This window comes from Coloeus monedula (assembly GCF_965178545.1).
Source record: "Coloeus monedula genome assembly, chromosome: Z".
Taxonomy (NCBI): domain Eukaryota; kingdom Metazoa; phylum Chordata; class Aves; order Passeriformes; family Corvidae; genus Coloeus; species Coloeus monedula.
Genome location: NC_138822.1, coordinates 33,851,950 through 33,875,492, shown reverse-complemented (window position 1 = coordinate 33,875,492; position 23,543 = coordinate 33,851,950). Strand labels below are relative to the sequence as shown.

The 23,543-nt window shown below is 41.6% G+C and overlaps 1 protein-coding gene and 1 long non-coding RNA gene across 5 annotated transcripts in view; one reads left to right on the top strand and one right to left on the bottom strand.

Moving 5' to 3' along the window:
- The window catches only part of SMARCA2 (SWI/SNF related BAF chromatin remodeling complex subunit ATPase 2), a 120,966-nt gene extending 119,591 nt beyond the window's left edge, over window positions 1-1,375 (bottom strand). The window contains exon 1 of one of the 4 annotated variants that reach the window (XM_082301624.1): window positions 1,252-1,375. The gene's annotated coding sequence lies outside the window, so the exon portion shown is untranslated. Of the gene's footprint in view, window positions 1-203; window positions 220-937; window positions 1,011-1,251 lie in introns of those variants that run through there. The other 3 variants (XM_082301630.1, XM_082301626.1, XM_082301627.1) reach the window with 3 other exon arrangements.
- Window positions 1,376-14,468: 13,093 nt separating this feature from the next.
- The window catches only part of LOC309585469, a 45,130-nt gene continuing 36,055 nt past the window's right edge, over window positions 14,469-23,543 (top strand). The window contains exons 1-2 of the long non-coding RNA XR_014227296.1: window positions 14,469-14,519; window positions 15,052-15,127. This is a non-coding gene — a long non-coding RNA (uncharacterized lncRNA). The remainder of the gene's footprint in view (window positions 14,520-15,051; window positions 15,128-23,543) is intronic.

The following is a 23,543-nucleotide window of genomic DNA, read 5'->3' as shown; positions in this document are numbered from 1 at the left end:
CTATCGTGCCCCAGCCGCCGCCGCGTCCCGCCTCTGCCCCGCAGCGGCCCGGGGACGGGCTCCGCTGCCCGCCGGCCCCGCCCGCCAGCTGGCTGCAGCAGCTCTCTGCCGCCCACCCCGCCTCCGGCAGGGCACAGAACTTTTCCAGGTGCCAAACACCGCCGTCCCCTCTCCCGACATAGGGGCAAGCGACCCGCAGCTACCTGAGCATCCGCGCGCGTGTGCATCCTGGCTCCCGCCCGGCCGGGTTAAAAAAAAATAAATTTCCGCGCACACCGGAAATAAAACGCTTTTTTGCTTGGCAGGCGATTCCAAAATTCTAAGCGCATGTTTTGTGCTACTCTGCTTGGGGGTGGGGATGAGGAGGAGGGCGAATTTCTGCAGGGAAAACGGGAGGGGTACGACGACATGCAAGCTATTTTGGGAAGTAAACCGCGACACCTTTACAGCAGGAGTGACTGCACAGTTAAAAACAAGAGACCGAAAAGCAACAGGAGCCGCAGCCCGTCGGCCGAAGTCCCAGCCCCCGCTTCTTTCCCCCTCCCCGGTGTGTGCAATGTTTGTGACAGACAGACAGCGAGATGATCCGGATCACGGCCTCCCTGGCTCTGCCGGGGAATGCCGCTACTCTCCTCTCAGGCGAGACCGCTCCCCCACGCACCATGTTCCTCCCTCCCCATGCCTCCCCACTTCCCCTGGCTCGGCTGGGTCTGCGCCAGCGTGTGCCACGGAGGAGAAACAGCCCCACCGCACCGCGCTCTGCTACCTCCGGACACCCTGAACTTCACCCTGCGACCCCCGGCAGCTGCGGCGGAACCGCCCACGGCCCGTCCGTGTGGGCTGTCGCTCCCCAAGGATCTGTTTCTCCCGTGGCCGCGTCGCCCGCAGCCCGTGACACGCTCGCTGGGCGGCAAGACCGAGAGTGCCGCTGACTCACGAGTCAGCCACCGGCGACTCCGTGGGGGTTCTGTCGCTCCCACTCCGGAGATCCGCATCGTGATTATTCCAGAATAATACCAGATCAAAAGTTTCTTCTCTCCACCCACTGGGGGATATAAATATTGGGGAGGGCCGGGCGCCGGGAAAGGTGGGGAGAGGAAGCAGGTGGCCGGCGGGGCCGTGCGCGGGGAAGGGGAGCGATGGAGAGAGGGAAGGTGGGCAGGGTACGAGCCGTCGCGGCCGCTGACAATAAAGGACCGTGCCGGGCACGGGGAGCTGGCGGGGTTGGACCAAGTTGCAAGTTGTATTTACCTTCCGCCCGGGCGGAGCACCGTGCTGATTGTCGCTCCTCTCCCCCTTCAGTGAGTCACCCGAGGCCAGAACCGGAGCGAGGGACTAGATTACGAACATGACTTCATTGGTGACAGCCATTCCCTCCTCTTCCTAAACTCCTGCCCCTCCTCCGCCCCCCCCGTCGCGGACGCCACTGCTCAGGCAGCGGTGTTCCCATTGGTTCCCTGGGCAGGGAGTGCCCGCCCCCTTGCGCAGAAGGGGCGGTTCTATTGGTCCTAGGAGCTGTCGCTCAGCTGAGAGGCGGGGGGGGCGGAGGTGTGCAGGCGCGCGCGGGGCGGGGTGCGCTGCGCTCCGCTCCCTCGCTGGCCGTGCGGCGACGGGCAGCCTGCGCTCCGATCGGGTGCCGCCGCCGCGCTCTTGTGCCCCTCCCAGCTCGCCTCTGCGGCGGGGAGAGAGGGGCAGGACTTCTTTCCGTACGAAGGCGGCAGCAGGGCGCGGGCGGCAGTCGCGGGAGTAGTTTGGGGAAGAGGTGAAGAAGGTGCTGGAACTGCGCCGTGCCTCTGCCCCGCCGGAGGGGCGGGGAGGAGCCAGCCTGACGGGTCTTCGGTCAGCTGTGTCTGGCTGTTGGGAGTGAGTGTATGTGTGTTTGTGTGTGTGTGCGTGCCCAGGGCGGGTGTCTCACTCCCCTTAAAAAAAAAAAAAAAAAGTAGGGGGAAAAACTTAGACCCCGTCCCCTCTCTCCAGTGGCAGAGGGTGCTGTCGTGGACGAGAGGAGGCTGCTGAGAACATTCCAGCAGAACCGGCCTGTCAGGCAGGCTGCGGCTCCAGCGGCAGCGCCGGGCTGCCCGCAGCTCCTCGCGGTGCAGGGCCGGGGGGCGGCTGCTGAGGCAGATAGAAGGAACCCGGGTGAAGAGCCGCGGTGGATCTCTTGTTTCTGAGGGATAGGGAGGGAAAACAGTGCAGTTACGTTTCTTCCGTCTTGTTTGCAACACTTGCTTCCCTTGGAATAGATTTTTTGCAGCTGGTTTGGAAGTACGCTTTCCTGTTCCATGTGCTGCTGCCGTTTTTTGGGTTGGTTTTTTGTTTGTGGGGTTTTTTTGTTTTGTTTTTTGTTTTGTTTTGTTGGGGGTTTTTTTTGGTGCTTTAGGTGGTTTACCTGGTTTGCAGGGGCCGTTTTTTGTACAAGCTATACCTGTTCGTGTAACAGGCGACTAAGTACTTTATTAAAATAATGGGCCCGCCAGTCTGAGGGGTTTTTTTTCTTGAACGCGAGTTGTAGAGACAAAAAAAAAAAATACAGCCAGACTACCGTACATGGTGTTACATGTAGTTACATTTTCTAAGATCATGTCACATGGGCGGCATTTGCCATTTTGAAAGCAGTATATCTCCTACTGTAAATTTCACTTTTTACTGTGGGGTAAGAATGTTCATAGGAACCTAAGTAAAATCAGTAGCTACTACAGATACTCAGGTGATTGAGTTTAACGTGAAGTTCCTCTTCTGTGGTCAGGTGGAGCAGTTAAAGACCTGAAGCAGTGCTGGGAGCACCTTGTAGTCTTTAAGTGACAGGTATTGTTTACGTGGTGTTTAGCTTGGAGAACTTTTTATTGTTCAGTCATCAATTTACAGTGCTGACAATATGATGCTAATTACTACTGTTCCTGTAGTTTTCCAATGTAGTTGTTAGTTTCATCTTATTTTTTATGTAAATGACCAAAATGCCAAAAGATAAGTGTGTAAGAATCAGTGCTAACTGGACAACACTAAGCATCAATAAAGTAAAAAGTTTAAAAGGCTGTATTTTCAGTTCACCATTGTCAGTGAAAAATATTTACTTGGGAACAAATTCAAAGAAATTGAAACATTCAAATCTTTATATACAAAATAACTTATGTCATCATGTAAATCTTTTGATCCACTTGTAATTTATAGCTTTGGTTTTAGCTTTGTCTTAAGCTGCGAACTGGTGTCTAAGAGATAAAAGAATGTAGTTAACATTCTTGGAAAATTATGCTAATAGAAATGAAAGTGGTAAAGAGATCCTTTTTTATTATCTCTTTTTTTTTCTTCTTCTTCTTAATACGCTTTTCTTAATACTGAAACTCTCATTAAGCAGTTATTTGCGTTTGTGGTTTGTTTTTCCTCCTCCATTCCCCAGCGTATATCTGAGGACTGTTTGCCTTTTCTCTCTGCAGAAGAGAAAACAAACATTAAGTAATGGAGGGGAAGTTTTCTTTCAAGATGGCTCAACTGTTTGTTGGATTCAGCAGCATTCAAACCATTCTAAACCAGGTCAAGCCATTCTTTTTGTTAGAAAGCATACAGAAAAGAGAAAGAAATATAAAGTTGATCTTTCAGGCAAAAGAAAAAAGGCTTCTCATGACTCTGGGATAAATGCAGCTATATTTAGTTAATGATTATGTTTATTTTGGGAAGGTTGCAGCAACCGATTTCATTTTGTGAGAGCATGAACGTGCCTGTTGCTGGTGTCAGTCTGAAGGCTTTTTCTTCTTGTGTTTTGATGAACTACCATTGAATCTCATTGTAACTTGTACTAAGGGGATGGGAAACATGGGGGTTTTTTTGTCAAAGGAGGCATGTTCAACTGATACGAAAAATCTTAATTGGAAGGGTCTGTAAGGCTTCCCTATATGAGATTCAAGTAGCTGAAGCTTTGTGCATAATGGATATGTAAACATGATGAATAATCACACACTATAGTATAAATTTGTTTTTCCCCTATTTATTTATCTAACATAGCAAAAGGAAGAAAAGATGAGGCCCCTTCACTTGAATTAATGGTGTGGATGCAGCCAGTAATTGTAAAATGGCACGTAAAATTCTCGAACTAGATGAGGTATGTCTTTGACTAGCTAGATACGTTGTTGTAGAGCTAAAGCTGATTTATTTGAAGAATGATACCAACATAATAAGTCTGTTTAAAAACTGATGTATCAGTGGAACTCTTGCAGGGACTCTTCTACCAAAAGGAGATCATTACCATCAGGGAGTTCCAGTTATTTACAGCAACCTCACCATTACCATCTTGAAACCCCTGCTGGAACAGTTAGTGATGCTATTTCTGTGTTTGCTACCAATTGTTTGCCAGAGACAATTGCACTCACTGCAACAGAAATAGCAAAAAAGATTATTTTTTAATATTTCAGCCAGTTCTTAGAAGAATCCAGCTGCTTTAGCCTGGGTGGCCAGTAAAAAAAGGCTAAAGCTAGAACATTCCAAGATGGCTTTATGATCAGGCTTCTGCATAAAAACCAAAACGGAAGAAAAGTGTTTTTCATGTGTCCAGGGAAATCATAAAGAAGTGAACTTGCCATCCACAACTCCATGGGCTCTGATGGGATACACCCATGAGTGCTGAAGGAAGACATGATTTCTAGGCCCCTCTCAGATCTTTGAAAGGTCATGGCAGTCAGGAAAGTTGCCAGAGTACTGGAGAAAAGCAAGTACCATCCTGGTCTTCAAAGCAGGCAAGAAGGAGGACCCAGGAAGCTACAGGCTAGTCAGTCTCAACCCCTGAAAAGGTGATGAAAGTTTCATCCTGGAGGCCGTGTCCACACACGTGGTAGACAAGAAGATGATGAAGGATAGTCACAATATTTAACCAACGTGATTGCGTCTATGCTGAGACAACTACCTGGGTGGATGAGGGAAGAGCAGTGGATGTTTTGCTGGACTTAGAGCAAGAGTTTTGACACTGTCTCTGGTGATATCCTTGTAGGCAAGCTCAGGAAGCATGAGGTGAGGTGCAGTGAGAACTGGCACCTCGCTGTCTGCTCATCCAGCTCATGCTTCCTGAGCTTCAACCGCAGATCCCAGACGGTTGTAATCAGTGACACAGGGAGGCCTGTCTCTAGTGGTGTTCCCAAGGATTCAGTACTGGTCTGGTATGGTTTAACTAGTTCATCAGTGACTTGGATGAAGGGGCATATACCTCCTCAGTGATGTTCACTGACGACACAAAGCTGGAAGAAGTGGCCGATATCCCAGAGGGCTGTGCAGACCTTCAGAAGGACTTCAGCAGGTTGGAGAGGTGAGCAGAGAGGATCTGTCTGAAATTCAGCAGTGTGTTCAATTCTGGGCTCCTCTGGACAAGAGAGACTTGGAGCTCCTGGAACATGTCCAGTGGAGGGCAGCAAAGGTGGGGCTGGAGCATCCCAGTTATGAGAAAAGGCTAAAGGACAGGGCCTATTCAGTCAGGAGAAGACTGTGAGAGGATCACATCAATATGTATAAGTATCTGAATATCTGACAGGTGGACGTCATGAGGATGGAGCTAAGCTCTTCTCTAGTAATGCTGAGTAATGGGCAGAAGCTGGAACACAGGAAGATCCACCTGAACATGAAGTTCTCTACTAATTGAGCACTGGAGCAGGTTGCCCATAACAGCTGCGGAGTTTCCTTCCCTGGAGTACTCAAAAGCAGTCTAGACAAAATTCTGAGTACCATTCCCCAGGGGATCCTTCTTGAGCAAGGAGGCTGGTGATATCAAGTGGTCTTCTCATGACCTGTCTGTTAAATGGGAACAATACATTCCCTGAAGTAGGTGAATCCAGGGGGGAAGGTTACTCTTTAACCATCTGTTGTTCTCCAGTATGTAATGAAATGAGTGTACCATACTCTATTGTTGTATGTGGAGTGTGTCTCAGCCTGGTATGATTGAGAACAAAGTCAATTGGAGCTGGTTTGAGCTTTTCCTTCTCTTGTGGAAGAGTTAATTACTACTTAATTTAAAAGTAAAATTTATGTTCAAATACAACTTTTATGAATGTGCTTGGTACTCATGCCCCTTTTCCCTTAGCCTCTTTTTTATGGAGACATGCTCATCCATCTGCATTCACAGGTTTAAAAGATAGAGCCTGTTTCAAAGTAGCTTCATTTGCTCTAAACTCTCAAGGTGTGTTTGTGAGTGTGATGTTGAAAAGACAATATTCAGGTGAGATCTTTTCAAGGCTAAACAGAGGGTACTAACAATCTCCTTGGTCAAAAGAGCCTTTCTAAATTCATTCCATAATAAAGCTGGTATGTGAGAAAGGTGAGCTGGCTTGCAGAGATAATGTGTTACTGTTCTATTCATTTTGTAGTCTCTAAAGTTCTGGAGTTTGGTTTACTGTCACATTTTATGGAAGAGGGTAAGCACATGGTGGTGTTACCTCTTTCTCCCTTTGTTCTTTTCAGGCTGCCATTGTACTTCCCAAGCAAATAGTCCCAGTTTTGTGTGTATGTTTTTACAAGAGTAACTACACCTGATTTTGTTGAATTTTATCTTAATAGTTTCTGAGCCTCTGCAATTTCTCAACATCCATTTCAGTTCCAATCCTCTCTTCTGAAGTGCTCGCCAAATCCCACTAGCTTTGTGTCAGCTGCAGATTTTGTAAACATACTCATTTCTGAAGAAATTTAAAAGACTATTAAAGAGAGCCATGCCCAGAATAGATTTCTCTGGTACTCTGATGTGTCCTCAGTTATTAGGCATTCATTCCTGTGTGTTGACCTGTTGTTGTTCTGGCATCCCGTTATCTTCTTGTGTGCATGTAGTAAGATGATTTGTTTTCTAGTTCTGGCCCTTCCTGGCCTGTTGCACAGTCTTCTGGAAGCGGTCAAACGTCTTTTGTTCAGTGGAGCAAACCCAGAATTCTCAACCGAAGCCTGATTTCCTAAAGAATCCATTTTGCTGTTCTTCCTGTGGTTAATAGCGCTCCTATGACAAATGTGAATTTGCCCATCTTTAAACATTCTCTGAGTTTGCTTCTTGAGTACAAGATGCAGGTAAAATCTCTCATGATTAACTTATTCTGGTGTTCCTTTTTAGAATCATGCTAATTACTGGGCAGTGTCAGAATACATAAAGAAAACTACCACTGTAGAACTTTGAATATACTTGATTGGGAAAAATAATTTCTTTGCTGTATGATTACAAAGACTATGGTGATTCAGTTTAGTCCAAGTGAAAAGCAAGTATCGAGGACAATGGGTTTTTTCTTCAACTAAGAGTCAAGTCAAGCCACTATTCAAAGAATGGCATGTATTACATGCATGTAATATATGTTCTAGGTTGGAATATGCTGTTAGGTTAGAAAGGAAGTCTGTTTAGGCAGTGAATATTGTCGGCCTTTGAAAAGCATGACTTGCACTGAAAGTTCTGTATAAATCACAGCTGCATACCAGGGAAATCTTACATCTGTTCAATTAGTAGAATTTCCCATAACTTGTTTTTTTCTCCTCCATGCACTTCTCGTTCCTCCAATCAAGTTTGAGTTGTGTTCCTCTCTTTTTTCTCACAAGTGTTTATCTTTGCACTTTTCACCTTCCTTTTTACAGTTACCTAATTTTTTTCATTTGCTTTAAGTTTTGTTCCAGAATGTTTTTTTCCTTCATCAGTGCTGTTTAAGCCAGTGTTACTCACAGTGGAATTACACTATGTAAAAAATACTTCTTTGTGTAAGCTACTGCTCACTGTTTAAACAATGTTTGGGAGCCAATTATGACTACTTTCTCCTCTTCTTGAACAATGGACTTGGTTTTGCCCAGATACAAGCATATTTAAGACAGCAGAATCTAAGTAAAGCTGAATTTGGCATGACTTTAACAGGACTTTCATCCTCCCTAAATATGTGTTTTTTCTCATACTTAACTTCATCATATGAAAGGGGATATTCTTGTCCTGGCAACCAGGAAAATAAAGAGCACAGACAAAAAAAAAAAGAAACTCTACTTCTCATTCTCCAAAGAGAAAATGTAGCGATTTTTTGTTGTTGTTTTCACAGTATTTTTCCAGGGTCCTGTTGTCTGTTTCATATGTCCTTAGTTTTCGGATTATAAGGTTGTGAATCCACAAGCAAGGCACGTGTTATATCAATATTTTTTTTTAAATTCTTAAGCAGTAGAATATGTTTGCAACTTCTCAGTCATGGTATCTGTTTTCACATAATACAATAGCAAGTGAATACAATTAGAACATGCTGGTAAATTTTATAAATCAGTGCACTGTATTGAAGTATGTATATGAAGTAGCAGAATATGTTAAGATTTTCTCCTACCCAAATGTGTAACATTTGAGACAAGTCCTGGAATGTCTCATTAGCCTTCTTATCTCAAAAATGTATTTTATCAAAAATCAACCTGGTGAGTATGATGATAAGGGAAAACAACAGTAAAATGGGGAGGGAAATGGTCTGTTAAGAGAGGATTGTTTCAGTATTTTCTTAAATATGTTCTCAGTGTGCAAGGGCAATTTTATTGGGTACCCTAACACAGCTTTCCTAGGTGAGTGACTGCTCTCTGCTCAGTTACACAATTTGATCAGATGTACCAAAGGCAAATAGCAGATCTGGGATGCGTAAGTTTTTCTAGAGGCTATCGAATACCTGGATAAATTGGAGCTATCTCTGCTGATACTCAGCTTGCAGAGTAATCACAAGATAAAGCCTTAAGGGTGTTCTGTCTGTGCTCCCTTATGAGCTCATTGCTAACTGTTATAGGAGGTATTTTTATTTTCAATTTATACTTCTTCCTTACTAAATCAGATGCATGAACATGCAATACAGCTACTCAAGAAGGAAGATATGCAATTTAAAATGTGGAGTTTTGAATTCAGCTGGCCTTGTCAATATGCAGACTTTTTCTAATTTAGTGTTCACACTCTGGTTAGGACATAAGAATAGTTTGCTTCTGTTTAAAGCTAAACAGATCTTAAAGCTAAAAGATCTTAAAAATAAATCCTTCATTGTGGGATGGTGTACAGGACAGGCCATTCAGCAGTGCCAATGGAAGAAGTAGATGTCAGCTTTCTGCCACTGTTGTGTTAGTCACTGCTTCTAGTGATCTGCTGACACAGCAATTCATATGACCACTCTTTAACACAGATAAATGGGGTTAATTTTGACTGGTAATGTAAATTGGGTGTGGTGAACATGACCCAGCCATGGGCACTCACAGCCCAGAAAGCCAGACGTGTCCTGGGCTGCATCCAAAGCAGCACACAGCCAGCAGGGAGAAGCCCTGCCCCTCTGCTCTGGTGAGACCTCACCTGCAGTGCTGCAGGTGGTCCCAGCACAGGAAGGACATGGAGCTGTTGGAGTGAGTCCAGAGGAAGCCACCAAGATGATAGAGGGGTGGAACATCTCTCCTGTTGGGAAGGGCTGAGAGAATTGGGTTTGTTCAGTCTGGAGAAGAGAAGGTTTTGAAGTGACCTCATTGCAGCCTTCCGGTACCTGAAGGGAGCCTGCAAGAAAGATGCAGAGAGACGTTTTAGAAGGACAGGTAGTGACAGGCTAAGGGGAAATGGTTTCCAACTGAAAGACAGGAGGTTTAGGTTAGATACTAGGAAGAAATATTTTCCTGTGAGGCTAGTGAGGCGTTAGAACAGGTTGCCCACAGTAGCTGTCGACTTCCCATCCCTGGAAGTGTTCAAGGTGAGTTTGGATGGAACTCTAAGCAACCTGGTCTAGTGAAAGGTGGTGCTGCCCATAGTAGGGGTTGGAACTAGATCATCTTTAAGGCTCATTGCAATCCAGACCATTCTATGATATGAGCCAACCCATTGCATTTTGGCAAAGTAATGCTGCTGCAGGCTGTGTTTTTGACATGTTACAGAGAATTCCATTCTTCACAAGAAATGTGATAGGTGAAGGCAACTTTTAATCCAACAAAACAGGTGATTCCAGAAAGAGTCATCCAGTCATAAATGGGATATCATAAAAGGGATAAATAATTTTGTGAAAAAATTGTGAATTCACATAGTCTGTCTTAGCCAGGAACATTTCCGTATTAAGAAAATACCTGTGTTCCTTTTAGAAACCCTAATGAGTTGTTCAGCCTTTTTACATGTTTTGTACTGTATTACATGTAAATTCTGCTACTTACGTTGCAAGGGTTTTGTGTTCATTGTAGCAGTGACTTTGCCTGCTGTCTGTGAGCTAGAGGCTGTTTGGCCTTTGCCATCCTGTACATGTTAAACTTAGCAGCAGTTATGGAGCATTGTTTTAATACATGATGTTTTAATCTACCTGAGTCATGTACGTGAGTTAACTCACAATCAAGTGCTTGACAGCTTCTGGGTAGGATAAGTGATAATGATACTTACTGTCCAGTTTGTCTTGTGCAATAAATGGTAAGTTAGCTGAGACGGCTAAGAGACAGTTAGCCTCTGGCAAAGAAAGTTCTCAGAACAGCTGTAACTACATACTATATAGCTTGGAAAATGTTCATACTTTCAGAAACTTCGGTATAAATACAGGAAAAAAGTCTGTCGGTAGATGAAATTGTGAGGCTCAGCACAGATTATTCTCACCAGCTTTGTTAGAGACCTCCTATGAAAAATTACTAAACTATTCAAGGTTCTACTAGGCTCAAATAGTGCTCCTCTCATTACAGCTCTGACACAAATTTCAGTAGTTTGAAATAAAATTTTTTAATAGGACATTACCCCATGGCTAGGCTTCCTCTCCCATAAATCATAAAACATTTTCCTGGAATTGGCCCATTAGATTCTGAGTTGTTTGCGGAGAGCAAACTACCAGGTCTAAGTTTGATGGTGCTGTTCCAGTTTAATGTGTGATAGCTGGGGTGTGGACATGGCGCTGCTTCTTAAGCCAAAACCACAGAGTGGTTTTTGCTGTGGGACTTTGTGGATGTCTATGGATATGGAGACTCTGTTAGTGCCAACTTCACAAAGTCACCTGACACTTCCCATGAAGAGAAAGTACAGCCTGCTGAAAGAGATTTTACATCATGGGACACTCCATTGTCCTGGCTGGCAGAAGGCAGAATGGTCTGTGTGTTAGTAATGTCTTCAACTGCTGCAGCAGTTTGCTGCAATGCTTATGAGTCAGAGCCCTGTATCTCTTGCCATGCACTCTTTAATGCACAGGTGGAATATAATATATGTGTGAAACTGTTATCACAATCAAAACGTGTTCTGGTGCACCTGATTGGGGTTTTTTTGGGGTTTTTTTGGTGGTTTTTTTTTTGGTTTTTTTTGGGGGTTTTTTTTTTTTTTTTGGGTTTTTTTTTTTTTTTGACTTTTAAAAGCCTTTATCGGTCTGAAAGCCTCTAACTGTCTCAAATGTAGATGTATGTAACCTAATGGTCTTCAATTCTTTTCCTAAAACAGAGAATAATCAGAATTATATTTTAATGAAGAACTGTTAGTGGGGTTATAAACTTGATTTTTTTTAATGCTTTTTGTAACTAAAGGAGCAGAGTTGGGTACTACTTTCGAACAGTGTTAAAATAACCCATTTCTGATGAGAAGATACTCAGAGGAGTTAGAAGCCGGTCACACAGAACTTAACAATGGTTTTCAAATATTTGTGTTATCAACTGTCACAAAACAGAAATTGTTTTCCTCCTTTCACTTCCTCTAGAGTGTATAAAACACATGCAGTTAACCAACCATTCTAAATTTCTGAAAATTTACAACTTACTAAAAAAATCTGGGACTTTTCTGCAAAATTAATGAGGACTTTTTCCACAATAAGGTTTGTATAGAATGACTTGCTTAGAGCAATAACAAAATAGAGCAAAACAACTGTCAGGTTAATCCCTGCAGCAGAGAGTGGGAATCTGGGAAAAAGTTGTCATCACTTGTTATCTACCTAGTTGCAGAGGTGTCATAAAGTGTCTTAAATGACCTGAGTGTACTTGAAGAGTGTTAATACTAGACAACGAGGAGAAAGATGCAACTAAATCTTAACATACTAGTATCTGGAGGAAAGTAGATAAGTTTAATAGCTCAGAGTTCATTTGTCCAGGATAAAAGATGAAAGTATCAAGGAAAATAAGCCATCGTGTCACTGTGGATTTGTGCTGGAGAGGTATTTGTCTAATAGAGACTTAACTCTAGTGCACTTGTTAATTTCAGTAAATATAAAGGGGTGCGTTTAAATGGGTTATCTCTGATTAGAAGCTTTGAAAGGCAATGTGATTCCACTCCATGGAAGCCAATGAGCTAGGTAAACTTCCGCTCCTTAGTTACAAAGAGCCTGATATTAATAATCTGGGTGATGACACTAGGTTGAGATGTTGTTATTATTATATTGTCCATAATGCTTATAATTTTGTCAGTTGTTTCCTGTATTATTTATTGGCCCATTGTATTTGCTTCCTATTTATCAGGGCAAATGGATTTTTCTAAGCATGTCAGGGGTACAATCCTCTGCCTCACTATTGCCTCCATGCATTCTAATGTGTGCTAACAGTAACATTAAGGACTATGGCTGTGCACCTTTTGCCCTTGACTGCCATCTGCCTTTTCACCAGGCCCAGTACTGTGATAAAAATTATCAAGCAAAGCAAGCTGTCAGTGTGGTATGCCTGGGTATAAGTGTAGGTTGACATTTAGGTTCATGAGTGTTAGTATGTGTGGTGTACAGATTGGTAAGCAGCACATGTGCATAATTGTATTAAACTTGCTCAGGAGGCTTTCAAAAAATGCAGAGAACCTGCATTCTGCTGCTGCACCTCTAAGACTGGATGCATTAAGAATAATTAACAAGGAAGGAAACAAATTGTGAATGGATAGGTGCAAGCAGACTGAGATAGAAGAGTAATAAGACAACCATCCCCACAGTGACCAAATAAAGTGACATTTAAAAGTTAACTGGAAACACGTACTGGAGTGCTGTGTAAGAAAACCCCAGGGACAAGGAAACAAATACAATCACTTTCAAAAAAACATGCTAATATAGCCCTACATGTAAGGGATATAATGACAAAACAATCCCCAAGCTAGCAACAGTTTAATTGGAGATGCAGTTGCGTAAGCCTGAAACAGGTATGAAACGTGGAAATCTCTAGCAAAGCATTCGTTATCCTGCACCACTGTAAACAAACCAAGCTACTTTTTTTGTCATTAGAAAATCATTAGGGGCATTATTGATAAATTGGGTTAATTGATAAATTGGAATTTATTATCATAAATTTTCTTGCTTGTGGAAGAGGTGATAATGGTTCAGGTAACAGGAAAATTGTTTTGAAGTAATGATTAGAGTTCTGTCTCTCTCCTTCTTCTTTCAGCTCTTCTTCCCACATTACTCCCACTATAGTCAGCCATCGCCCTACCTGTCCTCCTTCAGGAGGACTTACAAGAGACTAAGCTTGCTCCTTCTGCCATGGTGTAGGACAACCAGGAGAAGAAAAGAACTCGGTTCTTTTATTGATCCCGTTTGCTCTTGCTTCTGCCTTGCATCCCTCCAACTCTTTCCTCAGAAGCCAAGGTTATGCAAATAGGAAGTAAAACCACCTCTTCAGGTTGTATAGATTGCTGAAACAACTGATTATTGCTGTCTTATTCCAAATAAAGCAGATAATCTGCTAATTTGCTTCCTACTTTGCTTGGGCAAAAAGTTGTTTTTTTCACTTGTGAGAGACTGAACAGGCTGCATTTAGAATCCAGGAACGAGCTACGTTCAGAGCAGTCTAAATAGAGATTGCACAGGCATGTCTGTTTCTGAAGCCACTACACAGAGGAAGGACTTTCCGGAAGAACCCCTAAGAGCAAAGGTGTGGCACAAATCCTTGCACAGGGCAGATCCAAACTGGAAGGTTAACCCTAAAAGCACCAGCAACATGTTAGATTCAGAAACCATCCCAAGAGTTAAATAGAAATTGCCTACTTAGAAGCTGATTGGCTAGTGGGACAGACTCTAGCTAGTGTTGTTGCCTGGGAAGTTTACCTACAAAATCTGTGACTCAGCATAGACTTTTTAAATAAAGGAGTTGGACCATGTGCATGGGTAAGGGCAGTAGCAGCCAGCCCAGTTAGCAAAAACTCATGGACTGTTGAAGAATAAGTCAAATACACTGGAGACTGTGGGTTTCATTTGTACATAGTCAGCATCCACAGAGAATAACATTGACAAGATGTGAAAATGTATTACTCTGGCAAATCTAGAGATGAGGCTCCATTATCAGCGTCAGTGATGTATCCATTGCTATTCCTTGCTTCCTGTGCATCACCCATTAAACAGGCAAAATTTTGGCCATTTTGAAGAATGAAGGACCCCCCCCCCCAAAATATTGTGCCTTCTAAATACCCATTCTCTTTCTTATACCTAGTTCCTGTGGGTTCGAGTGGGGACTTTTTTGTTGTTTTGTGGGGCTTTGTCCCTGTTTTTGTTTGTTTGTTTTTTGTAAATCTGCCTTTAAATACACATGAAACCTGATGACTTGCATCTGTGCTCCTAGCTGGTATGCATGGTCTGCCTAGAAGAAAAACGGCTTTTTTCTTGCATGAGGGGGAAGCTGAGGAAGCACAAGAGAAGGTAAGAATAAGAAGTCATAATGGGAATAAGAAACAAATCAAGTTAAAACTGATTTATGGGAAAAAATTCAGGCCAGGGAATGTGAAATGGAGGTTCCTGGCAGTTAGTGGGAAGCCCATTTGACTGAGCTAGTTCTTTCGCCTCCTCATGGCTGCTGCAGGTTTTTCTCATAGCTGGCATGTAATGTCAAAACGAACTTCTATGCTTTGTTTCATCTGATAGGTGTACTTGGAACCTCCTGAATAAGCAACCAACACAACCTTGCACAGAAGCAATTATGATTGTAGTTGGTTAGAGGATGATCTCAGGGATAAAAAAGACTCAGTAGAGATTGTAAACAAGTACCATTTTTATCATGCTACCATGGCTCAGGTACCCTATTAATTTTTGTTATGGTTAAAGGAGTGTTATACCTATTTAAGAAACAAGTGCCTTAATGCTGCTGCAATTGTGGAGAGGCTGAATTGAGGGTTAAGGCAATCCACCTTCAGAGATCTCAAATTTCAGTCATGATGAAAGTGCTTTTTTCCAGGCATGGCTTATTCAACCAAGGATTACATTGTTGTGTAATTTTACTCAAGAAACAGCCTGGCTATTAGGAGACACTGGTGAGTAGAAAATTTGTTGTTTAAAGGATTGTGATTGTGATAGTTACCACAAGCCCTGCAACACACCATACAATCAGTTTAGGAATGGAGGTCTGCAGTTATATTGAGGTTTGTATTTGATGGCCAGGCTTTGCCAGAGGCCCTCTGGAAAATCAAAGTGCTGGTTTCAAGAATTGGTAAAGATGTTAGTGCAGATGGTACTTGAAATATCATAGATGGAACCTTTCCTACTGTATTGTTTCTGAAAGTACACGTGTGATCTGGGTTTGTACCTCTTTGGAAATTCTTTTATTTTTAATTCAGATAACAGCAAGTAAATTTCTGCCAAAACACCAAAACATTATGGAACTATGCTGCACATAGCTACCATATTTTCTTGTCCTGAGAAATTCTGCTTTCTTTTTTTTTTTTTACCTTGTCTTAAAGAAAGCAGCATTAAATTGTATTGGAAGCTAAATTGAGTAAACTGTACCAATACTGCTGTTCAGATCCCTACCACTGGCTTTCTTAATATGTAGTCCTGGCATACGGAGCCATGTTAACACGCGATGGTAGAATTTCTAGCTAAGCATGCCATGGTGGTGCATTTTCTCCCCCAGTGTTTCCTTACGTCTGCAATGACACTGTGGAGAACAGTATTCTTGTGCTGCAAATGTACTTTGGCCAAGCACCTAAATTCTTGCAAGTTAGATAATCCCCACTTTGAAAGCATGAAGACAGCATGCAATTTCCCTGAAAGAAAGAATAAATTAGTGGCAGATATATGGACACCACATAGAGGTCAACTCTTTATCGAATATCTAGCTGGAAGGAATGTCGAATCTGTGTTGATAGTGTATTTCCTCTTACGGCTCAATGACTTGCATTAATCACTTGATGGGAGGAAGAGGGATATTGCGAAGGCATTCTGTAAAACAACCACTGTCAACAAGAATTTTGACAGTTGAGTTTAAAGACTTGTAGTTTTAAATTTGGATTCTATTTAGTAAAAATTTTTTAGAAAACAAGTTGTCCAAGAATAGATAGTGAAAATAAATAGTGACTTATCTTACCCTTGTAATGATTTGCTGAGTATCTTCACAAAGTGGAAGTGTTTGTAGGAGGATGTACTTCGATTTCAAATACAAGCAGGGCTTTGTAAACATATTCAAATCACTGTGCACATGGCAGCTTTGTTTGCTCCTAGAACCTACTCTAGATGGGTTATATATTAAAAATCTCACACAACAGTTACATTATTGTGCAATTACTATCTTTAAAGGTTTGTTAAAATACTTTGCAGTTTTCTTTCTAATACCGTAGAAGGTCTGCTATCCATCCAATCATAGATTTTTGCATTACGAAGTTATTTTGGCGCCATCTCCAAAAAGCACATTACAAGTGTGCTGCAGTATTGGGCCTTTCTGGTTTGCCATGTAGCTGGATGCTGGCTGGGTATCTGTGACTGTTCAGTTCCAAAAGAGCCATTTTGTGGTTGTGAGGTTTGGGGTTTTTTTTGTGATATGATTCATAATTCACTGTCTTCAAGATCCACCACCCACAACTACTTTTTGGCCAAATTTAAGACTGGAAAGAGGGGACCCAGTAGTGACTGAGTCACTTCTGTTTTGTGCCAACAAGTTGCTCTCTTGCTGATTAGCCACCTGCTTTTGATCTGGATTATATCCAGACCTGCTCCAGCTGGCCAGAGAATGGGAAAGTCGGCTGTAGTCAAGGATACCTGCAAAGCACTGAGAGCTACAGCAAAGCATCTTTGAAGAGAAGCACAGGGAAAGGCAAATTAAAGGGAGAGCAAGGGGAAAAAAAAAAGGCAAGGAGCCAATTTCTGATCTCAGCATCACTGATGTCACTAATATGAATTTGGTCCACAGAGTGCTGAGGAAATGAGAATAGAAACAGGTCAGAGAGAAAGGTGACAGACTAGCACAGGTGACAGGGAGGGAAAAATTAATCATGTCTCAACTGTAGTCTTAGTGGCTACTCTGCTTTAACACTTGTAATGTCTTTTACTCATCCAAGAACATAAAATTAGTAAAATAATTCCAACAGACTTCTTGTCTTTCATAGCAGCTCCAGCCAGGGATTTGTACCGGTGGTGCAGTTATCTGCAGATCCATTTGAAAAGCAATATGCACAGATCTAATGAAGAGGAAAAGGTTTAAATCTCATGTTTCAAGTGAAATCCTATAGTAACAAACATCCTTATACTTTAGATCTTCCTTCTTGTAATGTTCTACACATTTCCAAGGCTGCTTAATTTTCCGGTGAATACCAACAGGCTTCAACTATGCTTTAGAACATGTTCTTGTAAAAAAGTGCAACAAACACACAAAAAACTACCTTCCTGAAATATTTTCTTTTGAAAATGTTTATGAAACTCCATTGGTGAGTCAAAAAAGATAAAAATAAATGTTAAGTTTGCTGCAAGGATTTATTTAGTTGTTTCACTAGACTATTTGTTCTGAAAGTAGTTTTTCTTCTTCTAAAATAAGAAGCAAAAAGTATGCATGAAGAACCCTTCATCTGCTTTCAAGTATTCTTCAATCTAAAAAAGCTGTGTTTAATTAATTATTTTTTTATAGTGAGTCCATTCTAAATTCTTTCATTTTTTTGAACATTTGCCCCTCGAAAGTTTTGGGGTGGTTTTTTTGCTTGTTTTGGTTTGTTTTTTTGGATTTTTTTGGTACATTGACCGGCAGTCATAAAACTGAGGCAAATAGCTAATTTCATGTGTCTAGGTACCTACAAGGGTTAATATGATTCAGTATGGTAATATACATTGCAGTTACTGCCTTTCACTAAAGAGAAATAAGGCTTTGGAATTCTTTGTCCACTTGAATAGCAGTATGATTTTTGGAAGTGCTGTGTTTGAGAAGTCCTGCTGAACTAAGGAAAGGGAAGCATTGTCTCATATTCCTATTTGCAGAGAGTACAGGGGTTTTTTGCTGGATTTTTTTTTTGTATGTGTGAATTTATTGGAGATTGTCTTTGACTTGAAGCTGACAAACTTTGTCAAGCTTGAAAAATAACCTTTCACAAAAAAGAAAAAAAGCAAAGAAAATTCTACTTCAGTTAGTTACAGTCTTAGACATAACTAAGACAGATACTGCATATTAAAATACAGACATACCCCTGCCCCTAGAAACAACTGTCATCTGAGGTCAACAGTTTACATTAATAAGATATTTGAAATTCTCATTTCCAGATATTTCTGTTGCAGTTTGATTTCTTTCGTTGTATATTACCCCAGCCACCCAAATTTGCGAGTGGAAGCAGTCTTACAGCCTCAGACAACCCCCTGTAGAACTGCTGCTCACACAGGACTGTCCCTGTGTTTCAGCAGCATTGCCTGTAGTATTTAACACTTGTCATGTTTACAGATTTCCAACTTGAAGCCTAAACAGAGCAGGTGTGTGATTAGCTAATTAACTCGGCCAGCTGAGCTTTTTAAAAGTTAATTTAAGTGTAGCATATATTACATACAGACCCCAGTTTTTAATACTGCTGGATGAGGTCATTCTCTCCTAATTTGGAAGAGGCTTCAGTAGGGATAGATACATATTAGGGGGTCAATAGGATTGTACAATTCTCTGCAATGGAAGTCAAATTATGTTATTCAGCGAATATTTATGTTTAAGATTTGGAAATATCTGTAGGTTTTTGCAACTCAGTTCCAAAGTTGAAGAAATTCCAGCGTTTGAGATGTCTTGCTGTAGTAAGTTTACAAAATACCTTAATGCTATTATTTTGGAAAAATAAATATAATTGTTCTTTGTATTTTCTATTGTACTTATATTTCTTGTAGAAATAATTTTTGTTTCCCTTAGCAGCAGCTGGAGCTGAGTTATGCTCCATATCTTCCTGGTAAAATTTGTCTAAGTACAACCATTAGGGACAGAAATTTGCACTAAGCTGCTAGTATAAATTCCAGTATGCTATAAATGCAGCCAGTCCCCTTCTTACCATGGCAGCTTCTCTATTGGTCCATTGATAAAGGATCTCCCCACAGTAATCCTCCTTGGAAAAGTGATCTGCTCTTTGTTGTATGCTTACTAGCAAATACGAGTGAAACCCCGGATGTGATTATAAAGGTTTCTTCCTTTCAAGCTTGATTGTCTTTTCTTTATCGTGTCTTAACCAAAAGTCTGCTCACTGCAAAGATAGCCTTCTCCATTTGACCTGGAGAAGGAGTCACAAGATGATCATGTGCAGCACACTTCCATGTTTGCCTCCCAGCAGTTCCTCGTCTCCTATCTGGCAGCTGCTAGCTTGGAGGTGAACCCCATGCTGCACTGGGTTGGTCCAAACCAGATTCCACTTCAGCTGTTTCCAAATAAAAAGAATCATCTTTCAAAGTTGAGACTGCTGTAAATTGCCAACATTTGTTAACACAAAGCATAGTTGTGAAGATGTGATTTGATTACATAGGACCATAATTCTCAAATGGTCTGATTTCAGGCAAGTGCTTTGAGAAAGACCCTTCAGCCTCTTATTAACACCCCTTTTATATGCTGCTCATTGAGAAGATCCCCCTGATGCATGAATTGTGGCCAGGAATAATGAGGATATATTAGAAAATCTTAGGAAATGAGATGACACTTTGACATGACTATGACTAGGGTCTATAACTGACATCATAGTGGTGGGGTTGCTCTAATCTCTGGCAGAATGATTTATCACACATTACAGAATACATGCAGATAAGTTCCTTGTATCATATATAGTAAAAAGATCCTGAAATCCCTAATAAAAATGTTTCTCTGAATACTGTAGTGCAGAATTATATTAGATAAATGTGAAGTATATGTACTGGAAATGCATCAAAAAAACTGTTTTTCTCTAAGGATAGAAGTGTATTTGACCTCTTAGAAAAAATGGAATTTAGCACCATCTGAACAAATATTTTTCTGCTGGCAATGCCTGCTGTTTCCTAAAAGGATGTTCTAGTTCTTCGTAGGATTCTCCATTCATTTGCTGTTTGTACAGTTTCACAGTTTCCCTAAGAATAAGAGTAAAGAAATTGATACTTCAGACTCATCTTTCTAGCTTATAGAAGTGACAGAGAAGACAACATCCTCTTTCTAAGCAAGAACGTTCTGTTTTCTAGCTTACAGACCACAGATAATGCATGGGAAATTGCTTGAGAAAGTTCTCATGATTTTTCTTGAGAAAGTTATGGAAGAGCTGCTTTTTTCTCATTCTTTCTCAAATCAGGGTAATGTAAAAAGCAGTCTCTAGTTTGAATCAAGGCACAGTATTCTTTAAGTTGTCTAGATGCTATACAATTTCATGTAACATGATGTAGGAATTTTTATCTATCTTGATATCATGTCAATAACAATATTAGCACAAAATAATCAGTTTGAAATATTTTTTATTCTATCCTGCATGTTAAAATTATTTGTTTCTTTGATAGTTTTTCAGCCCAGTCACTTAGTCATTCCTATAACTTCCTGTAGTTCAGAGATTCCAAGATATGCTGCAAGTACTGAGAATAGTTGGAGGTTAAAAGAAGTGCCAAAATCTGTTTTAATCTTCACCATGGTTTGAAGTAAGAAAAACATCAAGGCATGCTTTAAATGCAAGCTGAAAGTCAAAGATGCATCTGGTATGTAGGAAGTGCTTGTATAGCTTTTTGAACCCTCCAGGAAATGGATTTATATATTAAATATTTATAGCTTAGCTATGAGTCCTTTTGTATTCTGGTTTCTTCACCTTACAACAGGTTGGGTTGCAGGCAAAGTTACTTATTCAGAGTTTTGGTGGTCCGGTCTACTCTGAGTGTCATTGAAGTGGTGGGAAGTGGTGTATTGCTGCTTTTCCACAGTGACTTGCAAGCTCTGTAATGTAAATACCTTCATTGCTTCACAGCTGGTGCAAGTGGTTTTCCCATAACACGTTCATATTTTGTCCAGAAACTGTAATTCCATTTTTTTTTCCCCAAAAGAGGGATTTTCACTCCTGTAAAAAAACAGCCTGCAAAAGGCTGGCTATGTGTTGTGCTATATGTTTCTCACAGCTTTTTAGAAAGCTTTTAGAATAAAGATGTTTTTAGAGAAAAATATTTTTCAACTTCCAGGTATAACTACACCTCCAGATATAATCAGAATGTGACTATGCTGGTTTTCCCTAATTTCAGTAATTTCATATCATTTTTGCTGTAACATTTTCCTAGGCATTGTGACAGAAGGGGAGAACTTAACATTCTTAAATAATAGTTTTTGATCTTCTGTGTAATTTAGCTTTTTCTGATCCATCTGCCATTGCACAGGAAAAGGAAGTTTTCATAGCTGGGGCACATCTTTTTTTTCCTGCTTTCTGACTGGAAATGTAACCTAGTATGATTACAGCAAAGAATTTGATTTGCACAAGACTTTGGGTATTAATGACATTGGGCACCATCTGAATACAAGTTGCTCAGAAGAAATCCATGAAAAAAAGACAACAAAGTAATTTTATAAGACTGAGACTACCACTCTCACAGTTTCAACTACCAGAAGTATTCCTCTGTGGGTTAGTTTCTTTCCTGACAAATTCATGGGCTTCACTTTAACAAACATAGGTTAAAAAATGAGGATGAAAACTAAGCAAAAATCCCCTAACAGTTCTTAACATCTGACAAGATATTACAAAATGAGCACTTTGTGTCCAAGTAGTACAGTTGTTAGCATCACTACCCTTACAGTAAAGAATTTCTTCCTAATAGCTAACCTAAACATGATCTCTTCCAGTTTAAAATGATTGTCCCTTGTCAATATCTGCCCAGAAAAAAAGTCCCTCTCCCTCGTTATTATAAGCCCCCTTAAGGTACTGGAAGACTACAGCGAAGTCTCCCTAGAGCCTTTTTTTCCGAGATGAACAAGCCCAGGTCTTTCAGCTTGTCTTCACAGGAGAGGTGCTCCATCTCTCTGATAATCTTCATGGCTCTTCTCTGAATCTGCTCCAACAGTCACGTGTCTTTTCTGAGCTCATTCAGCACTCTAGGTGGGATCTCACAAGGGCAGAATGAGGGGCAGAATCCCCTCTCTTACCCAGCTGCCCATGCTGCTTTGGATGCAGCCCAGGATACGATTGGCTCTCTGGGCCATGAGCACACACTGGTGGGTCATGTCCAGCTTTTCATCCCCAAGAACCCCCAAGTCTTTCTCCTAAAAAGGCTGCTCTGCTCCCAATGAGTTCTTCTCCCGGTCTGTACTCGTATCTGGGACTGCCCTGACCCAGGGGCAGCACTTTGTGCTTGGACTTACTGAACTTCGTGAGATTCCCATGGGCCCACTTCTCAAGATTGTCCAGGTCCCTCTGGATAGGTTCCTGTCTTTTCATTGTCTCAGCTTCTTGTCATCTGCAAATCTGCTGAGGGTGCACTTGATGTCACTGTCGATGTCGTTGATGAAGATACTGAAGAGCATCAGCCCCAGACAGAGTCCTGAGAAACACCACCCCTCACTGGCCTCCACCTGGACATAGAGCCATTGACCACAAGTCTCTGGCTGTGTCCATCCAGCAGATTCCTTATTCACTGAATAGTACATCCATCAAATCTATGTCTTCCCAATTTGGAGGTAATGATGTCATTTGGGACCATAAAGGCCTTACAGAAGGAGATATGAGACATCTGTCAATCTTCCCTTGTCCCTTCCATTGCTGTCACTGCATCATAGAAGACCACCAGATTGTTCAGGCATTTGCTCTCAGTAAAATTTGCTGGCTGCCTCAAATCACCTCCTTGTCTTTTCTGTCCTTCAGCATATCTACAAGGAAGATTTACTCCATGATCTTCCCAAACATGTAGGTGAGGCTCACTGGTCTATAGCTCCACAGATCTTCCTTTCTCCTATTTTTAAAAGTGGGAGTGGGGTTTCCCTTTTTCCAGTCTCTTCACCTGTCTGCCAGGACTTTTCAAATATGATGGAGAGTGACTTGGCAACAAAAGCCACTTTGCTCAGGACCCTGAGGTGCATTTCATCAGATCTCATAGACTTGTGGCTGTTCAGCTTCACCAAGTAATCCCAGACCTGCTCTTTGCTTATAGAGTGCAGGACTTTGCTCCCTCAACACCCACAGATAGGATCAGGAACTTGAGAGAAGTGGGAAGCCTGGCTGTCAGTGAAGACTTACGGCAAAGAACTTAGTGAGTACCTCAGCCCTCCAGTTACCACTGGTTCACCCTTCTCACTTACCAGGGTGGATACTCTCTACTTGGCCTTTCTTTTCTGACCTATGTACTTACAGAATCCCTTCTTGTTATTCACATCTCTTGCCAAGTCTTGTTCCAGCTTTGCCTCGACTTCCCTGGTGCCATCCCTACACATCCAAATTATATCCCAGTACTCTCCCCAGGCTAACTGTCCCTGCTTCCACTGGCGGTACATTTGTTTTTTACTCCTCAGTTTGATGAGCAGACACTTGCTCAGCC